The sequence below is a fragment of the Monodelphis domestica genome, chromosome 3, assembly GCF_027887165.1.
Source record: "Monodelphis domestica isolate mMonDom1 chromosome 3, mMonDom1.pri, whole genome shotgun sequence".
NCBI classification, from domain to species: Eukaryota; Metazoa; Chordata; class Mammalia; order Didelphimorphia; family Didelphidae; genus Monodelphis; species Monodelphis domestica.
The window spans coordinates 489,365,627-489,392,154 of NC_077229.1; the positions used below are offsets into that span (position 1 = coordinate 489,365,627).

At 35.6% G+C, this 26,528-nt stretch overlaps 1 protein-coding gene across 1 annotated transcript in view; it reads left to right on the forward strand.

The window, feature by feature from the left end:
- SV2C (synaptic vesicle glycoprotein 2C) overlaps positions 1-26,528 on the forward strand; it is a 233,679-nt gene that overhangs the window by 15,369 nt on the left and 191,782 nt on the right. The window lies entirely within an intron of this gene.

A 26,528-nucleotide genomic window follows, 5' to 3' on the forward strand; every position in this document is an offset into this window, starting at 1 on the left:
TGATATCTCAATCACTTCCACAATCTTTTGATTGTTGTTGATGACAGTGGCTTAGCAATCATATCTGTCAGTTTTTGTCTGAGGTGAATGCCACAAACTTGAAGTTTTTACTTGTATGGAACCCAAACCAAACAAGTCAGGGTCCAGGGATATAGGGTGATGATCTAAACAATTGAGCAGTTTTTACTTGCTGATTCAATCATGAGCAGAGATGGAGAAGATAAGAAAAGGACAAGGAGAAAAACAGGAAGCAACTTTTATTTATTTGCTTCCTTTAAAAATTCTTAATTTAGTGAATATCAAATAAAATAAGCCAAGGAGAGAATTTTACATGAAATTGTGACTCTTCATCATATATAACTTGCTCTTCTTTTTAAGTATTTAATAAGTTCAACATATAACTTATAAAGCTGTTACATTTTTATTTGATTTCTTCTGGTCTTCCATTCTCTTTTTGGGCCCCCCACCTCTTTTTTCAATTCACCGCTAAATTGAAGAAAAAAAACAACAACTATGTAGTGTATAACAAAACCATACAATGAAGCAAAACAAATTTATATGTTATACACATAATACATATATGTCTCATTTTACATCTGGAGACCAATGATCAGCTCTCTGCCTCCAGATGGAGATAGCATGCTTCTTCATGACCAGTTCTCTGAAATTATAGTTGGTCATCATCCATCAATTACTAAGTCCTTCAAAATTAATTTTATGATGTTGTTGATCACTTCACTCTTTATCAGTTCCTACAGAGCTTTCTAGTTTTCTCCAAAACTTTCCTTTTTGTCATTTTTGGAACATCATAATATTTTATTACATTTATATATCATAATTTACTTAATCATAAATACTCCTTCATTTTCTAATTCTTTGCTCCTATAAAAATTGCTGCTACATTTTTGTATATATTGTCCTCTTTCTCTTAATTTTATCCTTGGGATAGCTGTGGGCTGAAGCTTAGTAACTTTTGGTGCATAGTTCCAAATAGCTTTCCAAAATGACTGGACTAATTTACAGATTCACTATAAGTGCATTCATATGCCAGCAAACTCTTTGGGATGTTATAGATGAAAATGGTTTCTCTAAAGTGTAGGGACAGGATTTTGAAAGTAGCATTTTCTTATAACCCTCATGTTTTCAAGAAGAAAATAAACAAATAGAAGAAAACAAACAAAGCATCTACTGACTCATGAGTAAGCAATCCTTTATTACATGATTCATATGACCAGATCTTCTGTTTCACACACCAGAAGACCTGCTCTTTGCCCTCAGTGGTGGCCATAAGGCTTACAATAATGAAAAAATGAAATGAATGGCAGTGCCCTTTATGGATATCCAAGTTTAGAATGCTAAAAGCTTTCTTATAAATACAAACTGATTTAAAGGTAACACAGAAAAAAAAATGAGAAAGTATTTGGAGAGTGAGCAATGAACCAAGATGAAGCAATGAAAGTGTGGATGTGCTTTATATCATTAATTAAAGTGTTGATAGAAGGGGTGTGCTTTATCTGTGGCATGCAGGGGAAGTTATTGATGTGATAGCACTTCCCCGATTTATTGATAATCATTGTGCCTTTCTTTAGTTAGGAACACACACACACAATAATTATTTTCTAAATCATTCATTACATTGGTCCTTGAATATGCATTAGTCACGTTGGCCTTTTGGGATTCAAATGAGTGTGAAGAAATAAGTTTTATTTTATTCAAGGACAATGACAGGAAAAGAGTCACAGTACTGAAGATTAATACCATGTTGTCATATAAGAAGATGGGGAAAAACTAGCTAGTACATTTTTTAAAAACAAGAATTCCAGAAAACAGGTCAGCTTCTACCAAGAGCTTCTTTAACAATCACATGAATCATAACATTTCTCCTTTAAACTTGACAATGATAAAAACTACCTTTGGCAAAAGGTTTAGAGTCATCTGAACCCTTCCTAGAATTGCAAGTTAGCAGGGAAGTATGCCAAGTTTTTAGCTGGGAATTCCGGGAGTCAGCAAAATTTGCTTCTCTTGCTTCCTAATATCCAGCATTGGATTGTACCTTGCTTTATTGACAATACTATTAATAGTCAATGTAATGGTGATGCTTCATTTGAGAAAACAGAAAAAAAAAACAAGAAAAAACAATTGTGTTCTCTGTATGAGAATGTGAGGTTTTTATTTTTTGGTGAAACTGAAACCTGGGCTTGGGAAAGACTTCTCATGATCTTGTCTTATTTGAAAGAAAGCTTTTACTCAGAAACTCCTTCGATCTTCATCAGATAATGGAGAATCTTCACCTGAACTTAGTACATTAGTCTGGAGGCTTTCAATTATGAACTTTTATTTGCCTGTTTCCTACTCACCCTGGTGTCTTTTGTTAGTACTTATTGCTGTTATGTTGTTGTTATTGTTGGGGGGGGTGAGCATATGCAATGGCTCATACTTGTGGTTGATACTGATGGGCTGTGACATCTCACTTAGGAACCAGGACACTGAGCTCCAATACATTATGCAATTTTGCTTTGAGGATTTTCTTCCTTGCCCCAGCAGGATAACTGTTCTTATTCCTTCTGGCTGACATATGACAACACAGAATTTGGGTTCATCGCATTTTTCACGTATAGTTTGATTGGCAGAACTGGGAAACAAAGTTGTGCTTTCTCAGTGCCACAGTTCTGCAGGAAAACCACCCAGTTAGCCCCAAGTCTTTAAGATGACATTGACCTATATGCATGCGTGTGTGTGTGTGTGTGTGTGTGTGTGTGTGTGTGTGTGTGTGTATTTGCTTGTTTTGCTTGCCTTTCAGACCTGGCTCTGGGAATCCTGTTCGATGACCCCGTTAGATTTCCTTTTTAAGAAATCAAACTCCTCTTTTTTTTTTTTGATAACTAGATGAAGTCAGCTCTCTGACTTAAAAGAAGACACGTAGCAAAATGATAGAGTGAATAAGGAGTTTGTACTCAAATTTCAGTTCTACCTTTAATTGGATTCCAAAACATTGTTCAAAACCCTGTTTCTTTAGTTTTATACCAGGAAAAATGGCTTTAGTAATATTTACTCATAAAATACCCAGTGAGCATGAGTTAATGTCAAAGGAAATTTAATATTAGGCAATATTCACCTGCTATTTTAAGTAGCAGATGAATATGGAAAGGAGAAGTGTCATGTACCTCATGCAGGCTGTTAAACGGTGTTTAGTTTGATACTTGGATTTGGTTTGTATAAAACTTGCCTTTTATCAGGGCTGAAGGTCAGGTTTGGATTCTTTATTTTGAGTTTACAGGCCAGAGATATGCAAAATGAAATCAATGTAACTTTACTTAGTAGATGCATGATTGCTGCCTTCAAATATTTAAAGGGTAGCCTTGTGGAAGAGGGATTAGACTTGTTCTGCCAAACCCCAGAGGAGAGGCCTAAGATCAGTGAGTGGAAGATATCTGGAGGAAAATTTTGGCTCAATAAAAGCAAGAAATTCCTGGTAGTCTGAGTTGTTTTAGAACGGGCTGCTTATAGAATAAGGCTATGAGTTGCCCTTTTCAGTGCTGTATGGCTTTAAGCTAAGATTAAATGAGCACTCGTCAGGCAGTTGTGGAGGGAGTAGGGTAGGATTCATGCTTCAAAAGGGAGCTAGAATATTGCTGTCCTTCACAAACACTCCATTCAGCATCAAATTGAATTGTTATTCCCCATATATAATTTTCCTCCTTCCACCTCTGTTTTTTGCACAAGTGGTCCACCATGTAGCCCACATCTTCACTTCTACATCATAGAATTCCAAGTTTTCTTTAACATGTAGTTCAGGTACTGCCTCCGGCATGAGACCTTTCCAAATTCCTCCCACTTTCCCACCATATCACTTCTCACTCCATCATGGAGCAATCCCTTATAAACAAGAATAAAGCAGGGGGAAAAATAATTCAAAAAGACTAACTAACTTATTTTACAAGTTTGACATTATACACAATCTTCCCCCAATTAGTTCTGTATCTCTGTAAGGAAAAGAGGAAAAGTACTTTTTCTCAAAGATCTTTGGGATCAAGTTTGGTCATTATAATTTCTCAGCATTTAGTTGTGAAATTTTTGTTGATAATTGTTGATAATATTTCCACTTATGTTGTGGTGATAATTTTGTGTGGTATTTTCCTGGTCCTGCCTATTTTCACTTTTTCTTTTTTTTCTATGGTTACATGATTCTTCTCATTTCCCTCCCCAATTTCCTCCCCCTCCCAGAGTTGATAAGCAATTTCACTGGGTTATACATAAATTATCACTCAAATCCTCTTTCTATATTATTCATTTTTTATAATAGAATAATCTTTTAAAACCAAAACTCCAAATCATATTTCCATACAAACAAGTGATAAATACATTCTTTCTCATAATTCCTTCAGAGTTGTCCTGGATCACTGCATTGCTTTTAGTAGCAAAATCAATTACATTTGACCCTTCCACATTGTTTCACTTATTGTGTACAATGTTCTCTTGGTTCTGCTCATTTTGCTCCGCATCAGTTCATAATGGTCTTTCCAGCTCTTTCTAAAATCATCTTGTAAAAATTTTTTTAATTAAAAAAAATAAAATCATCTTGTTCATCATTCCTTATAGCACAACAGTATTTCATCACTATCATATATTGAAATTTGTTCAGCCATGCCCCAAGTGAAGGGTATCCCTTCAATTTCCAGGTTTTTTTTTTGTCACTGCAAAAAACACAACTATAAATATTTTTGTACAAACAGAACCTTTCCATGGGAAGATTTATACTGAATGTTCTTTGAACCTCTATCTTATCTATTTCCTTGTGTATGTCTTCTATCTCCCTAGTTCAATGAGGGTCCTTGAAGGCAGTAACTGCTTTGTCTGAATTCCCATGTACCCATCATTCCTAGTACATAGGGATAGGACCTGTAATTTCATTGTTATAGTTAACTCCAGGATGAAGAAACCCTCCACCTAAGCTGATCAATCAGTCAATCAAGCAACATTTATTAAGCAATAATTATTAAATATAGCAGGCATTGTGCTAGGTGTTGAGGATACAAAAAGAGACAAAAGACAGTATTTACCCTCAAGGACCTTGCATTCATGTTGGGGAGAGGTCAGCACTTTCTCAGCAACTTAAAGTCTTAAGGAGTTGCCTAGAGAAGTAAGAGGTTAGCAATTTGCTCAGGATGATATAGCCAATAAATATGACAGGTAGGTCCTCCTAACTCTACCAGCTCTATTCTCTACACCAGGCTGCTTCACTTTAGCAAGTACTTAAAAATATGTTCATCAAACAGAATTGAATGTGGTTATCTTCCCTCCAAAAAGTGAAATGCTATGACTCTAAGATATTTAGTGACCACCTCCATGCCAAATTTGACCTTGCTAGGGAATATTTGTTATTGTTTTTTAAGAAGGACCTTTTCTACTGTAGGATAAAAGAGTTATTGAATTTTTTTTTAATTTGAAGAAAAGAGAGTTATGGGACTATTGACGTTCAGCCTTCAAGCTCACCCAGGATTTTTATTGGGCTGTCTAGTTCTCCTTCTCTAAGAAGAAACTGGAAAAACTTAGTTAAAAATAAATCAAAAGATTTTAGAAAAACAGGAAAATAACACAATGTACACAAAGTATCCAGATTATTTTGTTGTAACAAAATTTTATTAAAAATCGATCCATTCCTAAAAGTCATATGTCCAAACTGTAGAACTTGGAGAGAATGGTACTGATGCCTAGCCTTTGTCTTATGAAAGAGCAATCAGTCACGGACTTAGGATTTAGAACTGGAAGAAACCTTAAAGATCATCTATCCTATCCATCAGTCAATAAGTATTTATGTTTTTAATTAGTTAATTACATCAAAATACCCATGTAACTCCTTCTCTTCCCACTTTCCTCAATTATAGAAGGTATCATTTGACAAAAAGATATATGCATATATAAAATTGTCTTACTTATTTCTGTTTATCAGTTCTTTTTCTGGAGGTAGACATACACGAGTCATTCTTCAAACAATATTTCTGTTACTATAGATAAAGTTCTCTTAATTCAGGTCATTTCAGCCTTCATAATTTCATGTAGGTTTTACCATGTTTTAAAAAATTAATCTTCATCATTTCTTACAATGCTAATTAAACACCTATTATGTATCAGACATGGTGCTATGGAAAGAAATGGTATCCACCATTTCTTATACAGTCTTGGAAAGTCATGGACTTTGTTTTGTCTTGGAATCCCCAACATCTAATACAATATTTGTTCATAGTAAACACTCTGTAGATACTTTTAAAATTGAATTGAATAGTACTAGCCCCATCCCTTTTCCCCTCATACTTGCATTTCTTGTAGAGAATAATTTGGAAGTTTAGTTGGTAGTTGACTGGGTTAGGGAAAGGATCCTGGAGGGGGAGAATAATTGCTTCTTCATACAAAGATAAAACAGCAATGAGCTTGGCTGGCTACAGTTCAACTCTCTATTCCTGCCTATGACATCAATATTTATCATTCAAGTTCTTTTCTGATTGTGATTTCACTTGGGCAGAGACCAGGGAGAGCACTTTTAAAGGATGAATAATGTCCTGTAAGTTGATTAACAAAATACTCCATGGACCACTTTTTTGGATGTGGAAGTAGCTTTTTGTATCGACTAATTCTTTGCAAAGTTATTCATTCATTATTCCAGAATTTTATCTACATTACCAGTTGTATATCTAAGAAATTATTTCTTAAATATTAGAAAAGTACTGAGGAGCATTCAGTATTCTATTATGAGTTTTAAGATATCCATTTATCTATGATGATAAATATATATTTGGCTAATCAAACTGGCCAGCTCAGTGTATCCATGTACTCATCCTTCCTTCTTCCATTTTCCCTATATTGTGCTCTTTTCTTGTAATGGACTCCCTATGTCTCATTATGCCCCCACTTCATTTCTGTTATTTAAATTCTTCCATTTCTTCAAGACTCTACTCAGGCACTACCTTCTCATTGAGCCCTTCCAATCTCTCTCCTTTTTCCACCACCTCCCCAAATAATCTCTTCTTTGAATTTCTATTTTGGCTTTTATTCAGACCTCTTTTTTTGTACTTAATCACATGATATTTTACATCATAATTACTTGACTAACTGCTCATTCCTTTTGTTAGATTACAAATCTCTTAAAAGTAGGCTTTATGTCTTATTTCACTGTCATGAAATTTTGTTTTGCAAATAGTGAGTGCTTAGTAATTGTTTGTTGAATGGAAATCCAGAAAGAGTAGATGTCCTCTGGTGAATATTTTTGTTTTGCTTTGTTTTTTAGTACTCTCATTCTATTATTATCCATAGCATAGGATACTCTTTAGTTTTTCAGGATTTCAAAGACATGATTTTATTGATTTGAGGGTTTGGTAGACTTTTCTGATAGGAAGTGTTTGAAAGATGCTGTGTCCAAAAAAAAATGCATTGCCTTGGAGCCAGGATAGTCATAAGCCTCTCCTCACTTAGCTAGGCTGGTTTTCAGCCATTCTATTCCTGGGTGCCAAAAACCTTTCTAACTTGGTAGTACCTCTTAGAGTTTCTTGTTTTCAAGGTTAAATCTGCACCTTGATGAAGTATTACAGCAAGACTCTCATGGAAGTAAGACATTTGAGATTGGAAAATTATTCATACTCATATCCAGTAAAGCTCTGAACATTTGGAATAACTTTGTTTTTCACTGGCTCAGCTCAAAATTTTTAGAATTGCCTTTTGTTATAGGACCAGGTGTGTTATTCCACTCCCATTCTGTGATAACACCCTCCATTAAAACATATTAAATAGTGATGCATGAAATTCAGAAGTCTATGACAATGGATAATTTACATTGCTAAAATATTTAGTGTGGTTTAAGAGGAGCTCTGAACCCACTAACCTTTGATTTATTATTTATCATCTTCTATTTGTTTTCAGTGTCTTTTTTAGTCCCTGAAATGCAAAATGGACTCAGCTCAGTGGAATTTATTTATGTTAGTTCAATTTAACCACATCCACAATTTAATACATCTCCCATAAACATTATTTTAATGGGAATAAAACAGTTTTTTATAAGATCAAATGTTTAAACCATAGTCTGATGCTATACCTTCCATTATTTGTTAATAATATTCCCATCTTAAAGAAGCCCACACACATTTCCTTCTTTCTGGTGCTCAGAGTTCTAGGACTTCTTTAAATACAAGATGAATTCTTTTCTTCAACTATCTTTTCTAACAGATCCAGATGTTTGGCTCTCCCTCCTTTATGCTCTTTTGAGCACTCTTCCCTAGCCTCATTCATACAAAAGGAATTAAATGATTTGGAAAAGAGGAAGGGAGAGAGAGAAAGAGAAAAACAGATAAAAACTGAAAAGCAACACAGAGATAGAGAGAATAGAGAAAGAGGGGGAGGAAGGAAGGAAGAGAGAGACAGTGATAGATTACAGATAGAGCAGAGTCAGAGAGACAGAGACTTATAGATATAGACAGAGAGAGAGACAGAAAAGATGGGTGGAGAGAGAGAGAGACAGAGAGACAATGATAGACATAGCGACAGAGGCAGAGATAAAACAGCGACTGAAAGGGAAAGCTAGGTGGTTCAGTGGATAGAATGCCAGGTGTGGAGGTTCTGGGTTCAAATTCAACCTCAGATACTTACTAGCTGTCTGACCCTGGGTAATTCACTCAATCCTAACTTCCTAGCCCTTACCTTCTGACTTGGAACCAGTACTTAGTATTGATTCTAAGAAGATATGGGTTTAAAAAAAAAACCAGAGACACAAAAAAAGTGGGGAGGAGAGAGAGAGAGAGAGAGAGAGAGAGAGAGAGAGAGAGAGAGAGAGAGAGAGAGAGAGAGAGAGAGAGAGAAGAATATTTCTACTTTTGATTATTTCCACGAGGCTTTGTTTATTTTCTGTCAACTTGACTGCTTTTTCTATTCATCATCATAGTCATTAACTTCATCATCAAGGAACATACAGCGCTAGGCTAGGTTAGACATTATACAAAGCAATATAGTCAGGTTGTAATTAATTGAAAGCTTCTTTTTGAGTTCTATCATTGTTGCTATAGTTGAAGTAGCTTTCCTAGACTTTGGGGGTGGGGAGTTGGACTTTGCAAAGATGAATAACTCATTTAAAAGGAGCAGAAATGAAATTACTAGATACACAGAGTACATAGTACAAAGAGATCAGCACTCTGTAATTTCTTGCTCAGCTAAATTAGATTAATGACCTGTCTTGCATTGATTTATTAGTGTGCATTCTTCTTTTTTAGTATCTTCTTTTATCTGTCTCAGACGCACATAAATGTACACCAAGTACTTTTTGGATTCCCTGTTATTATCTGTTACACTTATGTATTGGTTAATTTCTATGAAAGAGTAGCAATTTATAGGTTCCAAGTAAATAACTTTCTGTGTAGGACAATTGAAATATGCCCTTCCTTTCTTCCTTCTTTCCTTCCTATAAATCTTTGCATGATATTATTCAGTGTAACTGTCTAATTACATTATTAAATGATGCAAACTATTATATTGAAGAAAAATAACTAATAAATATAACAAAAAATTCCTCATGTATTTATAGCATAAAATTCAAAAACAATAAATATGTAGTATAGTAAAACAAGCACTGACCTGGGAGTCAGATTTTTTTTTTCTCTTGTCTTGGCTTTTTCCCTAGCTAGTTGTGCCACCTTGGACAAGTTACTTCTCTGAGTCTTCATTTTCTTACCTATATGATGAAATAATAGCACTTGTACTGCATCACAGAGTTGTGAGAAGAGAATGCTGTCAATCATTGTAAGAATATGTGCTTATCCTAGTGTTAGCAGACTAAAATGGAGGTGTAACTGTCCAAGGTACTGAAAACTAAGACCAGACCTTAAAGGAAACCTAGACTAATAGGAGGGGGGGAAAAGATTTTTCACTTCTTATACTTAATTTTTGTAACTAAATATTCTTTATATTTGATAACTAAGGAAAGTGGGTTGGACACAATTCATTAAAAATGTTTTTAAAGATTTTCACAATTATAAGGAAGCAATCTTATTTTTTCCTATTTAGAAGGTGTAATGTATAGAGCATTGAACCCAAAATTAGGAAGGGTCTAATTGAAGTCCAACCTCATGACTCTGGTCAAGTGACTTGGCCTCTGTCTACCTCAGTTTCATCAACTGTAAAATGGGAATAATAATATCACAGACCTCACAGGGTTGTTGTGAAGATCAAATGAGACATTCATAAAGCACTCTGCAAACCTTGAAGTATTATGTAAATGCTATTATTATAATAAATATTATTACTAGGCATATGCATATGATCTCAATAGTTCTAAAAATGTGAGTTTAGATTTCATGGAATCCTACATATTCTTTTAAACTTTACATTTAACTATACATGGGAAAAGGCCAGTCATATTCAGTCTAATAATTTATACTAAATGAAGTAGGATAACATTGAAGATATTTGTCACTTAGTATGATTTTATTATAGTATTGTCATTGGTATCAAGGGATCTTTCTATGTCAAAGGCCATAGACCCCAGCAATAACAATGGAGGATTGCATATGCTAAAAATCAACTCAAGATATTTTAAAAGGTAAAAATAAATATATAATGCTTCATAGAATTGTTCTGTAAATTAAGAAGTTGTCACGTATATAACAATGCCCCTGCCCTACCTCTGAAACTTCTAGATTCTTTTACTAGATTCACTGAAAACTGTTTCACTTTATCAATTACATAAAACACTCCTCCAAGCCTTAACAAGTATTAACACTTTATCCAGAAACCAAGCAAAAGTTATAAATCAAGTAGCAAAATATTTGATTAAGACAAAAAACTGGTAAATAAGAGAAAAAGAAGTAGTAGACATATTCACTGCTCTCATTCACAAATGGGTATACTCTCTTAAAAGTCAGCACTTAGCAAAATGCTTAGCACAGTACCTAGTGCATAGTAGTCACTTAATAAATATTTGCTTATTAATTGAAGTCTAAGGTAGTGGATTAAGAGGGAGTAGAAAAATCTTATAATTTGCACAGGGATAGTAAAACTATCTCTTCTGCTTATGGGTGGGCCAGGTAAGGAAACTCTTCTAGCTGATTCACATTCAAATTTTTCTCCATATTTCCCTCTTCATGTTCTTGATTTTTTAAAATTTGAATATACCTGATCAATAGACAGGATTCCTCCACTACACATTTTAAATATTCTGTTTCTTTTTCAAAAGATATGAATCCATCAAATTCTTTTTATTGTGTCCACACAAATAGTAAGCAAGACTTTGTCATATGCTTCTAGATTCTGGTTATAGCTCTCACCACACTAAATGTGTCTCAAAAGGATGGAATAACAACATAGACCCACCAGTGCTATAAGGTGAGAGGTCATCCAGTATAGGCAGAGAAGAAAGAAATGAGTAATGAAGGTTAGTGACATCCTGCTACAGGCTATCAAGGTGACTATTTGGCAGCCTGTCTAAAACAATAAAGAGGTCTCAGACCTGGGTGGGATGAGATTCATAACCTAAGATGTTCCTATGCCCATAGTGCAGGAAGTACTTCATATCGACTCTCTAGTTCCAACTAATGATTGGTCATCATTCTTCTCTTCCTTTTCTATGTCACATTCTCCCATCCATCAACATCCTTAATAATTTGCATTAAAATAATTAAACTGATTCTCTCTGTCTTGTACAGGATGGAGGAACCATGACAATTTACAGGTGCTAATCCCACTGCTGACTGGAACATCAGCTCCATTTCTGACTTAAGCTACTTTGTCCCTCCCTAGACAGCCTGGTAGCCTCCTGCTCCTGGGGGCTTATTAAGTTGGCGTTGGACTTAGTGTAGCCTCCTGCAACTCAGAACTTCGGAACTCAAGTGATCCAGTGGCCTCAGCCTCCTCACTAAGAATTATAGGTGGGCACTTCCACACTAGGGTACAGTTTACATTTTCCCTGTCATTCTTTATATTTTTTTCTTCTTTGAAATATCTATGCCATTCTTTCATGGACTGCTCTATTTTCCCAAATAACCTTGGGAGTAGAGATGTGTTCCTCCAGTCTTTTTACCTTCTTCTCTAGGTGGAAGACCACTTTGTACACACATAGGTAATACTATGGGCTGGCTGAAATACAAACATTTCATACTCTCTGCAGGTCCTTGAAAAGTTCTTACTTGCCTCCAATATTTGCTTAGAACAATATAGTTAATGCTTTGTCTTCTTTTTGGTTGTTTTGTTGGCTACCCCTTGTGGCTTACTGCTATGCAAATTTGCCTGCCCAAAAGGATTCCCTTGCTATGGTCTTCCGGCAAGACATTTGATTTAGAGTAGGCTTTCCATACTTTTGTGGAAAGGATAAAGTAATTCACTCTTAAATGACAGCACATGCTTGCATGCCCTAATACAGAAAGAAGAAAGCAAAAGCCGATCCATTCAGAAAAATTCAATTATGTAATGCATCCAACCCAGTCTCCAGATATTTTCTCTATACTTCCTTGGTCTCTAAGCTCTCTATCACTACTCAAAAGGGAGGCTTAATATATTTGACACATAGGAAAAAAGACAAAGCAGAAGCACACAAGGCCCAAGGCACAAGCATAAAGAAATCAGTCCACACAAAAAAGTCTGATTATCCATTTAGATTTTTCACTTTGTTTCACCTTGACACAGATCTCAGGATATCTCATTGTACTTCCCTAGATGCTTGGCTATCTGTCCCCAATTAGGAAAAAGGCTTAATTATTTAGCAGAGGGAATCAAACAAAAAATAAGCAGAGGCAAGTACAAGAGATAAGCTCACAAGATACAAAATATAAATAGACCCACATAGTCAGAGGAAACAAACAATATAATGGAAAGTCACATTCTTAAACAAGGCTCTAGTACCTACTTTTTAAAAACAGAAATCACCACAAAACATTATTTAGTGAACTATATATGACATTAACCAGTATAAAGATTTTTTAGGTCTATAGAAGTCAGATAATTGGTACAACATAGTAGTCACATAAAAGAAAATAAAATTTCACTTGGTAGAATACATTCTATGCCATTCAAAGGTCTTTTGTTTTGGTTTTGTAATATTTTCTAAATTTTTACTGCAACAAAACACCAGCAGAGCCATTGAATTTGTAACAGTTTTTTTGGGGTCATTTTGACAGTAATCTTTACGATTTAGGTTAGGAAGTAGGGCCACTTGAAGGCTTTTAAAGAAATAATTTACCTAGGCATGTCTCTTTGATGTTTTGTTGTTATTGTTGTTACTTTAAGGTTTCCCATATAGCAAAGCATTACAGATTGGTTGTGCTTTCTTTATTTGAAAGCCTTAAGTTCCTGTTTTCTTAACCTCCCATTTCAGCATTGACGGCATCTTCAGCCTGCTGTGATGATCATGCTGTGCACATCTGACTTTAAAGATTACGAAATACACATTTGTAGGGAACAACCCTCATTGGTACCAAATTTTCTATTCTTTGATGCTTTATTCCCTTGATACTTCCCATTGTAAAGGAACTTTAGTCAGAATAGTGACCAAACTTGAGATATGTAATGATTTCAAATATTCAAAAATCACCCACAAAAGCTGTTCCTTGCTTTAGAATTACTGTATTATAACAGTAGACTTTTTTCTTTTAAAAAGATAGACATTCAAGCCTTCCTCTCAAGACCAACTATTTTCCTAATCATTACAGAATTTATATATCTAAAGAAATTTTGCCTTTCAAAATATTTTACTTGTTCCACATGTCTTTGGAATTGTTGTCTGGAATTGACAGCTCATCACTCTATATGAAAAATAGTTATTCCGTTATTTATCAGTTATGGAATTGTTGTCATTGATCTTCCAATAAGAATGACATCTATTTATATTAAGGTTTACAAAAAACTTTCCTCACAACAATTCCGTGGATGTACCATGGTACAGGTATTAGTGGACATATCTTACAGATGAGAAAACTGAAAACACAGAAAAATGACTTGTTTGAGGTCACACAGCTTGTCATTGTCAAGAGTTGGAACTCAGGTTTAAATCTCCTAACTCCAAGCCCAGTCATCTTTGAAGAATTTCTTCCAGGACACCTTTTCCTACTTTCTTCCTTTCTTCCATTTCATTTAATATATTTAGTAGGGCAGGTTGGTGGCTCAGCAGGTAGAATGCTGAGCCTGGAGTCAGGAAGACTCATCTTCCTGAGTTCAAAAGTGGCCTTAGACACTTACTAGCTGTATCACCTTGGGCATGTCATTTCACCCAGTTTGCCTCAGTTTTTTAATCTGTCAAAAGAGCCAAAGAAGGAAATGGCAAACCAGTCCAGTATCTTTGCTAAGAAGAACCCAAATAGGGTCCTGGAGAGCGAGGCATAACTGAAAAATGCCTCAATAAATGTGGTAGACTCAATTTCTTCTCTCTGGACATTTCTGAATTGTCATTTCAACCTCCCGGAGAAGGTAAGGGGTCAATTTCTTCCCCTCAGAGCTGATTTGTTGTGTTGCTGCCAACCTAGAGCTAAGTAACCCCAGACAGAGGAGTTGTGGGGTCTAACTAAGGTAGGGGTTCTAGAAAAACCTTAAGGAAGATTGCTTGACAGCTTTATTTTTGTGCTACCTGTCAGAAATTTAACTTACAATACTTATAGCTATAAGGTGATATTGTTGGATGAGTGCCATAATGAAGAATGCCAGGAGGAAAATCATGACTTTCTATGAATGTATACATACACATGCATGTACACATGTATATACAACATATATAAATGTATATGTAGCATATATTAAGTATTTATTCTGTAAAATGCTTGTCATATACCAAATCATGGAATAAAAGAGAAAAAACCTTGAAGTTAGGGAGACGTAGGTTCAAGTTCTGTTTCCCAACTCTAAGACTGTATGAACCTGGGCAAGTCCCTTAAATCTGAGCACCCCGGGCAAAAAAGTCTAGAAGTTACAGAGGAGGTACTGACCTAAATTAGTAGAGAAAGTTCCTCAGCAGAAACCATGTATGTAGATAAAATCATAGGACCTATAAAACTGTTATGTTATATTATCATGTCATTTTATATTACACCGTATAATTTCATATTATATTATGACTCCTATGGGGAAAACTTTCTATTTAAATGTAGATGGCTAGATGAATAGAGCATTAAACCTGAAGTCAGCAAGATCTGGATTCAAATTCAACCCCACATATTTTTTGGCTGTGTGAACCTGAGTAAGTCACAACCTCTGTTTATCTCAATTTATTTATCTTTAAAATGGGGATGATACTAGCATCTACCTCTCAGGGATAATATTTGTAATGGGCTTCACAAATACCAAAGTGATATCCAAATAGTAGCTACTAGTAGCAGTAGTAGTAGTAGTAGTAGTAATAATAATAATAATGTTAAATATATCTCTGAATAACCTAATGGACTCCGTCCAAGGTTTGGCAACCAATAAGTCATTTGAAATTGTTAGAATCAAACATTTTTCTTGAAGAAAAATTCTTTAATAACAGTACTATTAAAACTACAGTAAACAGAACATAATAAACATTTGATATATGCTTATCGATTGATTCATTGCTCACACCAAAAGGAGCTCTGATGTCTCTCTATTCCTTTAAAATTCATCAAAGCCCAAATGCCCTATCACTGTTTTTTTTTTAACCTTAATATGTCAATTTAATTTAGTTCTGGCCAAAGATAACAATATCCACGTCATTGTGAGCTCTTTTTTGCAGTGTGTTGATACTAACCTTAATTAAGATTCTTGGGACAGAATGAAAACTCAGATCCTACATGTTCTTCAGGCCCATACAAAGTCACAGGGTACCATAGCTTCAATTTGAGAAAAAGCTATTACTCTCTGAAAGATAACCTTTCACCAATTCCATTCCCATTATTGTCAATGTCTTTCCTCAGCAACATGGCAAATTGGACTTAGCATCAGGAAGACCTGGGTTTGAATCTTCTCTCAAAAAGTTACTGGCTATTTGACATTGAACAATTCAATTAACCTCTCTGAGCCTCAGTTTCTTCATCTGTAAAATGAAATAGTCTCAGTTACAAGATTCACAACCTTTGTGCCAACCTTGACTCTTCAGAAATGCTCATTCCACATATCCAATCTGTCATCAAGTCTTGTCATTTCTAGCTGCATAGCACCTCTTTCTATTTACAAAGACTCCACTGTGGTTTAAGCTTTCATTATCACTGGACTACTACAATAACCTTCTGGTTACTCTCTCTGCATCAAGTCTGTCTTCACCCCAAACCTATTCTCCACTTAGCTGCCAAAATCATTTTTCTGTAATGCGGGTCTTTGTTACCTCCTTACTCAATAAACTCCAGAAGTTCTATATTAATACCAGGATCAACCACTTCCATTAGGCATTGAAGGTTCTTCACAACCTAGTTTCTTCCTACTTCCTGGTCTTGTTACCTCTTACTTCTCTCTCCATGCCCTCTATGCTTTAGCTACCATGGACTGTTTGCCTTTCCTTGCACACAGCCCTCCCTATCCTCACTAATATTCTTTGTAATGGCTCTTGGTTAATTGACATCCAAGATCCTTTCCTACTCTAAATCTATACTACTTTGATCATGTTATTTCCTTATGTCCACAGCAGAAAAGATAGGTTCCCTGAAAGGATAGATATTGATTCTTTTATGAATTTTTGGAATCACTTCATGAATTTTTAAAGGGAATAAGGAATTTAGTAGAGTCTACTGATATTTTTTTAAGAAATAAGTTTATTTTTTCCTTTACTCTCCCACACTGAAAATTTTCACCTGAGTAATTCTGTCCTATGGAACTGTTCTAATTAAGTTTCATTGCTCTTGATGGACCTAAGAAGAAAAGAGAAAAACATCTTTATATAGACCATTATAGGCAATGGCAGGAAGAGTTTACATCTCAGAGATAACATCAGACTAATTTGCCTTTCCAAGATTAGACTGAGAGACATCAAACTAATTGGTTTTTCTGGCATCAACTAAGTGCAAGATAGTAACTTCTTCCATTTTGTTCCTTCTCCAATGTAAATTTAAGCATTTTCCTATATCTCTGATAGAATGCTTCATTGTTTTATGAGTGTTCTCTCCTAAAGGCATTCAGGCTTAGGAATATCTTTTCATCTTTGCTTGTCTCTCAAAGAGCCAACTGTCAACCTTGTCATTTTATCCTTTGGATATTCTGAGGCCTTCTGCGTACAGGTGTGTTGAATTATCCTATACCTTCTTCCTTATTGCAAGTTGATAGTAGGAACCAGGAAGAGAAAGAGAAGACCATCCAAAAAATTGTTTTATTATCACAAACACAGCTATGAATCTTGTAATTGTGCCTGGAAGTACTATAGTGCAAGAGAGTAAGAGGGAAGACATTGGTTTTAACCCACCCCAGCCATAAAGAATGAAACCATCTTGTTTTATCTTTTCACCTTGATTGCAGCAGGGAAGAATAAGTTGAATTGTATAAAGGAATATTATTGTGCAGTAAGAAACAATGAATATGAAGAATTCAGTGCATCATATTGCCCATGTACTGGTGCAGAGTGAAATGAGTAAAACCAGTGGAAGGTTATGTACAATGACTACAATCACCTAAATGAAAAGATCATAAAAGGAAGTCGAACTCTGAGTAATGGAAAAAATAATGAAGGTCCTAGAGAAAAACGTATTAAAACATCATTCTTTCCTCATGGAAGAGAGGTGAAGATATACTAGGACAGACTAATGTAAATAAGGGCAGACAGGATCTCTATAAGGAGACATTATTGCTTAATTCTTTTTCTTTATTATAAGAAGGGTTTGGTCTAGAGAAATGGTGGGAAATGACTATGATTCAAAGATAAAAGACATCAATAAAATATATTTGAAAAACTAAAACTAAAACTAAAAATGAGAGGGCTAGAAAAGATGATGTCTTCGGTCCCTTCCAGCTAAAGTATACAATAGAGAACGGGCTGGGTATAACCAGATATGTCAGCATATCTGGTCCATGTTGTATGAGTATCTGTCACTTTTTTCACTATTTTTCTTGCTTTGCATATGTGTCTGTGTTTTCTTTTGCACCATGGCTAACGTGGAACATGTTTTTCATGATTTCACATCTATAATCAATATATTTACTTGCCATCTAAAGGCAGGGGAGGAGTGGGAAGAAGGGAAAGAATTTGAAACTCAAAAATTTTTTAAAAGGAATGTTAAAAATGTAAATGTAATTGTGAAATGTTTAATGAAATAAGTAAAAAAAGATATCTTAAGATAGAGAACCTAATAAGCACAATTTTTACCAAAAATATATAAATGCCCATGCTTCCATTGCTTATATTATTTGCTTCTATAGCTTTTCCATAGTGGAAGAAGATAGCATGTGGAAAAAAGAAATAATCTGTATGGCAAAGGAGTTAGATGTAGAGAAGTTGCTGTTGAAGATAAGATTTTCCCATTGTAGGTTTTAGCTGGACCAGCTCTGGTTGAGGTCTCTTCCCTCCTATAGCTCTTATCACTAAGATCCACTTTAGTGTTCTTTTCCTCTCTCTACAAACAAAAATGAACATGTAGTCAAGACCCATAGTCAGATTCATCTAGCTTGAAGTGTTTTTCCATAATTGGAAAGTCTTATTCTCTCTCTTCACTCCCTTGCCATCTTTATCTGCTCTTTTCTATTCTTTAGTAATTCCTTCCTTTCTTCCCAAATGTTATAGTTTCTGAAGTATTCAAGAACTCCTTTCCTCCCTCCCACTCTCTCCCTCTCCCTCTCTCCCCGTCTCTCCTCCCTTTTCCTCCCCCTCCTTCTCTCTGTCTCTGTCCTACACACACATACACATACACACACACTCACACACTCACGTTTGCCTCCTTGACACTACCCTTACAAAACATTAATTTTGTAGCAGGACAGCTTGTTTTTGAATACATATGGGAATTGTAATCTTTTCTTATTCTCCATGAAGAAATATGGCAAACAAAGTATTTTAATTCTTTTGCTTTTCAAATCTCTCTGTGAGAACTTTGTTTTGTGAGGTGGTAGAACAGCCTGGCCTTTAGGACACACATACACGTACAGTTAGATTCAATGCATGTTGAAAAGCTTTAATGAAGTCTCTAGTGTACTGTGCAATACAGAGGAAGCAAGCCCTGGGCCCTGATAATAAAAAAGAAAACAATGAATGGGGAGCATTGCTTGGTTACCAAGACCCAGTGGATATCATCTGTGCTATCAACGTGTAGAAGAAAACAAGGGCAGCTGTTTTTGTAGCTCTGATGCCAAGAGCCCTACAAAATGAAATATTTGCTAAGTGAAGAATGGGAAAAATGGAGAGAGGGTATATTTCATTTTCAGGCTTAAATGGGGAACCTTTGAAACAATGGGGAGTCCGATCTCCTGTTGACATTAGTAGGAGCTAATGTCATGCAAAGATTTGTAACTCAGAACTAGATAAAAATTGTCTTTTTATTTAGGTAAATACTAGGTATATGAAGAATTTGAAAACTGTGACTATCCTGATTTTTTATTTCATTTAAATCTGTAAGCAAAGAAGTCTTAGTCAGATTTCTCAATTCCTCTATAGAAGAGAGTAAGTAGACTTCCTCATCTCCTCTTCCCCAGGGGGAAAATAAAAGATTTTCCTATGAGTATCCTGCACAGATTAATCCTATAAGGACATGTTCCCAAACAATATGACAGAAAGGAAAGGTCTGCTTTCTCCAAAACGTCATGAAGAGGCCTTCCATCTTTTTTATTATGGTTACAGGCTAGGTCAAATGAGCAGATGGACTTTACAGACATTTTGCAGTAGTACATTTTTTTTCAGTATCAAATCTCCAAGTGATGAGCATCAAAATTCACAAATTGTAATCACAACATTCCTTGTGTTCCTGATTTAATTGGAAGGAAATGAAATGTTTCTATAAAATGTCATAATATTTCTATTTTCTTTGCAGACTGAACACATCTTTCCTATTTGTTATAAAAAGCAAAAATCTAGATTTTGAATATTAAATTGAAGAAGTAAGGCAAAAGCTTCTGCTTTTGAAACCTAGAAATCACTACTTTGTTACTTTGCAAATGTGATACTCAATATTTCAGATTCATTTAGTAGGCACCTGTTGACCTAAAACTGTTGTGCTGTCTTGTTTCCCAGAGTTGTTTAGGAAAGGACAGACATGCATCTGAACAACTAGGTTCCATTTAGAGATGAACAAATATATTAGATTACTTCAGAGAGATTTTCTCACTGCTGTGGTTTTCTAATCCCTTAGGGATTCTGTATTTAAAATAGTTCAAAGATGCAGTAATGGATTTTATAGATTATGTAATCTATCTCTTCTCTTTATGTGTGATTTTGGACATTTCAGTACTCATTAGCAGTGATGAAAAAGCAACTGAAACTCAAACTAGTCTAATTTTGCTGCTTAGCAACAGATCTAGGGGGAAGATTCAGTAAAGGTAGAGGTTAAAAATACAAGTCAACAGATATTTAGTGAATATCCATTACGTGCGAAGGACCATATTGGCTTCAGTATAGAATGTTTTTGATTTATCTGTAGATTCTACCTATGTAATCTTTGTCACTTTTTACAACAGATAATAACTGAGTTGAGAATTATAGTATTATTTTTGTTCCTTCATATTATTTCTTCTCTGCAACACAGAATTTACTATCCTATTCCTAGTTTGTCTTGATTCATGCATGAATCCTATCCTCAAATGATACTCACTTCAATTCAAGAAATATTTCTTAAGGCATTTACAGTGTTAATTCAGCAATGGAGGCATACAGATGAAGGGGAGCGGGGGTAGAAAGTCTCAGAAAATATCAGACTAATGATTTTGGATCTTACATGCTTGTGCTGCCTGTAGCCAACACATATGAGCAGAAGGAAGCAACTTGAATTCATACTGTTATTTACAAAACACCCCCCTAAAAATACAAGATATTTTGGAGCATAAAATTTTGTGAGGATCAAAAAGGACCTCACTTCATGAAGGAAGAGTCATCGGAGCTTTGCTTTGAAGAAAACCAGGGACTTTAAGACATAAAGTTGGGAAGTAAATGAATCCCAAGGCTACTGCTTGGGCAGTGGAGGTAAGAGATGAAATGTCAAATGAGAAATAGAAAGAAACCCAGGCAGGTTGTGCTGAAAAATCTGTGTGTAATATAACTGAAAAGGTAGGTTGGAAGTTGGTTGTGGAATACAGAATTTTTAAAAAAGAAGGATGACAGAGAATCCTAAAGATTCTTTAGGTTGTTGGTCCTTGGGGAAATGAGGAAAACCCCAATATGACTCTTTTCTTCTTTTATTCCACTGTGATTTACTTTTAAGCACCAAATATGCCCAGTGACATATCTACCATCAAGGAAATTTTATAATCCAGGCGATGGCCCTTACTCTTAATTTACATCCCAGTACTTCCTAAAGGTGCACTCCCCAACTGTAAAGTACAGCTATGGAGAAGTGCTTGGAGATTTTTGTAGGAAAGTTCACCTTCTGTATTCCTAGCTTTATGTCAGTTCATCAGATCATTTTATTCTTAAGAGACTGACCAGTTGGAATCCAAGTGGTCTTGCCCCTTCATGAATGGAAAACATGGCCCAGTGTTTCTACTACTTTAAATTTTTTTTGCTATTTTTGCTGCTACTTAAAGGTGACTTTTAACTAGCTAAAATACAATAAGGTATGAACAGTTTTAGGAATGTGAAGTTAAGAATTTCTAGGTAGGAAGCCTTATAATATAACTCAATGGCCTTCTGTGTATATACAAAGAATATATTGGGAAAATGTACATAGGATATATTTTTAAGTTTAATATTTATTATGAACATTTTTCTCTTTGTTTTCTCAGATCTAAACAATGAACAAAACTATAAACCAAGTCCTCATCTGTAGCATCTACCAATTTCTGAGGTACCACACTGAAAATTTAATGACCAGTTCTAATGAGGTGATTCAAGCTGACTACAGTAAGCCTCTAGGTATAATACCTGATAACCCTAGAAATCAGATCAGGGAAAATCCCTCCAGGACTTTGCCTCATGACATTCCTTCACTTTCATGACTATAAAACTATGACTTGGCTAACTAATACTCTGTACTACTTCCCCTGGCTTTCTTGGACTCTAGAACCTGGACCTGGTTCCAAATAGTCTTCAACACATGTCAAGGCTTATCCTAAACTAATTTGTTCCCTCATTCTGAATTGTACCACCTTGTTCTCCATTCATTGTCCAAGTTGATCTGAACCACCGTAGGGCCAATGGAAATTGGGCACCATTTTTCTTCTGAGAAAGGAGTCTAACTATTTTTTTCCTGGTGATGACTTCTTAATCTGTTTTGTCCCTTTCTCTAAGACAGATCTTGAAGACTAAATATTGTTATAGAAATAGAGTGGACTTGTATCAATGTAGAGAATTCTCAGGTGAGGTAATATCCACTAGCAATGCACCTTCTCTAGAACTATTAAACTTCAGAGAATTGCTTAAAGCAATGAGAAGTTAAATGACTTGCCCAGGCACAAAGTCAGGATGTATCAGAGATAAGACTTGATCCTGAATCTAACTAGCTTTAAGGTTGGCTCTTTTTCCACCATACCATATTATTTTTCTAGGTGTTGTTATAATAATTGCAAATAACAAATGTTTGAGCACATGGCCACAACTCTCCTCCCTCATCTCCCAAGTAAATGAGCTGGGTCAATCCACCTTAATTCACCTCTTACCTGGTTTCCTTGCATCCATCTTCTTCCCTATTCAGATGATTAATCTCCCTAATGCAAGGTTCTATTCATATTTCTCCCCTACTCAAAACTTCAGTGGTTCCCTATGGCCTGCCAAAGTAAATTCAAACTCTCTAGCTTGAAATTCAAGGCCTGTATATAAACAAAAGGACATAGTGCGAATCACTGGCTCTGGTTTTGGTCCCATAATTTTTGAACTCCAAGTGAATAAAGCAATACTCACTCCATCCACATTGAGGCTGGTATTTTAATGAGAATGTACATTAAACTGACATTGTTTTGATAGATTAAATTTGCACAAATTGGATTATATGTCCATAATAGTTATGCAACAAGAATCTTGTTTTATATGTACATAAATATATATATTTTATATATTATATATCTTATATCTATCTTTGTGATTTATGTATTTAACATTTAATATTTTATTTTATTTTCATATTAATCTTTTAAAAGTGAGTTTCTTAGGTATTCGAAAAGCATGTTTTTAAAAAACCAAGTAGTGGTTTAAAACTGGAACAGATTTGAGAACCAAAAGTCAATCAAATGCACCAGATCAACTTTTTTACCATTAGAGATTGAAATTTTCTGTAGACTTGAGATAAAGCTAAATAAGAAACAAAGCATATCGGGCAGCTAAATGGCACAGTGGATAGAATGCCAGGTCTAGAGTCAGGAGGAGGTAGATTTGAATCTAGTGTTAAGGATAAATTTTAGGGTTGAGACTGAATATATTTTTAGTGGTCACCAGGGATTTAAATTCTAAATCCCAATGAAATATTCAAGTCAGAATGGAATTTTATGGTGGTTTATTTACAATAGAAGGAAGAAATTAGGAATGAGGGAGAGAAAGAGAAATGGAAGATCTGCTCTGGCCTGGTCTGAGCCAGGGGGAGTTCAGAGGCCTCAGCCAAGGGGCCTTCCCAGAAGATTAAATCTAGCTCAGCTTCCAGCCAGGAGGCCTCCTCCAAGATGAGGGACCTCCTTGGAGGCTGGTGCCTTCAGAAAGGTCAAGGGAAAGGAGAGTCAGCCTTATCACTCACTAAGTGGTTGTTTCAAGGAAGCAGTCTGAGGTCCCACACTCCACCAAGTTAAGTTCCACTGCAAAAGCCCCCTCTCACAGGAAGTGATACAAAATATAAAGGTAGTTCTTTACATCACTCACATGTCCCAATGGTGGCTTAAACTTGGCTTTGGACAGCCCAGGGGGTCAGTCAGCTGTTTCTGATTTGTCACTTGCTAGCACATGTGGGTCATAGACCTTCCTCCCTCACAGTTAATCTTTAAGTGGGGGTGTATACATTCCTGGATGTTAAATTTCTAAAGACTAAGCAGGGTGCAGTAAATCTAAAATTCACACTAGTCACAGTTTTGTGACCCTGGGCAAGTCACTTAACCCCGATTGTCTAGTAACTTTGCCTTTCAGTCTTAGAGTTGTTACTAAGACAGAAAGTAAGGGTTTTAAAAAGAAAAAAATATATGAACTAAAATTTGATGGATTTTAATTCTAATCCTTTTGAATCTGTGATAATTTGGGGAGAGTGAGCATGATTCTTTTTGGAGCCCTGAAATATAATCTAGACATATACTTCCTGCTTACCAACAAACAGCTGAGATACTAATTGCAAAGCATTCTTATATATTTGTGTGCAGTAGTCCCTTATATACTGGCAATAATGTTTGGTCATATATTTTGAATTATACTATATAAGTGACTTTAATGAATGAATTTAGTAAGTAAATTTAACAATTTAAAAAGTGACTTTAATACATTTCTTTTTAAATAACCTTTAGTTCACACTTCGTCATTTACACTGAGCCTTCCATTTTTGTCTTTCTTTTCAATGAAATATGTCTCATTGAATATTATGCAAATGCTAACAGTTGCCCCATCTTGATTTTTACACTTATTTTCTTTATAATATATTCTCCTACTGCAGTTCTCCTTATGTGCTAGAATGGAAAAAAAAGAATGAAGATGTGACAAATAAATAATTGAGCAACTAACTTTGTATCACACAAACATTCTAGTTTAATGAGCATTTTGTAAATCCCTAGAAGCTTTTCCATATTTAAAATTAAAGTCCTTTGCTTGCTCTTCAATTTTTTTCTGATGTCCATAAATTTGCATATGCAAATTTAGACATATGCTTCACTATACTTCACTTCCAGCCATGTGGAAGTAACAAATTACTTCTCTGAGAGCAATATGTAATTGTTGCATCAGGATCATATGTACTATAGATTACTTTGATCCAATTCACTACTGCTGGGATGGGAAATCCATAAACTATAGGAAGGCAACAATGTTCAGTAGTTTGCCTTAGGTTGTTTGATTCGTACAGACACACATTGTCAGTCAGCTCCATCTTGGAGAATTGATGCCTATGAATCAAACTTCTTGGACTGGAAAAAAGTCCATTCCTCGTGAGGAAACTGCCAAAGAGATACTCTGCCTTGACAGCTCGACAGTATGCTACACGTGTGCCAATCCATACTCTGAGGTACTCTGGTAAATTCCAAGGAGCTTAGGCAACACCTTCAGCATAATGAAAACTAAGTGTAATAATAATTCCTTACCACCAGAGGGGGGACATGCAAATAGCTGGCTTATCCTTGAAATTTACTGAATCGACTAAGAATGTTCTAGATGAATTCCTATTGTGTGGGGAGTACCATACTATGCCTATGTAGCGGTGGTGGAGAATTACAGAATGTTCATTTTCTGTAGGTATCAAGAACTAGGAAAGAAGTTCCTATTGGTACGTGGCAAAGGGGGAGAAGCTGCAGGGAGTAGAAAGCTTGGGGTCTGGTATCTAATGCAGCCATGAATAGAAATACTCATGAAGGGAAATGGATTTACTAAGATGGGAGAGAGAGGAGCCATGTACTGCAGGTACAGTGGCAGAATAACAGGATCTCATCAGGTAGCAGAAGAAGGGATGAGAATTACCCCAACAGCTGTTAGTAGCAAAAGGTTGAGAGGAAGTGTGCCCGTCATTTTTTCCCCTAGTGAGCACAATGAAATGGGTAATGTCCCCTGAAGTAGGCCAGCACCAGAGAAAGGACTGCTGTGACTGCCTAGGGCAAAAGGGGGCTCATTTAGAGAAAGGACACTAGGGCACAAATGTGACAGCAAAAGCTGCTGACCAGCCTCAGAGAAGCAATTGTTTCTGCTTGTTCCCCTGAGTCACTCATTAGGAGTAGGGCTATTTTGGGCAGTATTAAAGCCAAGGCTGACCTTGGTGACCATAGCCCTGGAGAGGCTAGAGTGATTTTTATTGTACCAGAGTGAATGATCATATGTAACATTGACTTAGAGTTAGAAGAAAGTTCAGAAAACACCTAGTCCTCACTTTAGAAGAGGAAATAAACCCAAAGAGGCAGAATGATTTGTCTCTGGTCACCAGGATAGCTAAAGACAAAGTCAAGATTTCAGCCCAGCTGCTCTGACTCTAGAGTAAGTGTTATCACCACTGAATCTCTTTGAGACTGGAAGGATCATAGATGCAAGGGTACTCTTGCAGTAGTGGTGGTTGTAGGGGTTTATCTGTGTACTTGTGTGACAGTTACATCTTCCCTCAGTATTTTCTTCTTCAGGATTCAAAGCCTAAGGGATTGGTTCTGTGAATTTGCACTGGAGAAAATAAGCTTTAGAATTGGGAAAAAACTATACATAAGTATTTAATAATGGAAACAATTAACAAATATACATAATATACTTCTTCATTCCCCACTGGATAAATGGTCAAAGATATGAACAAACAGTTCTCAAAAGAACTGTAAATTATTTAGAACCACATGAAAAAGTGCTCCAA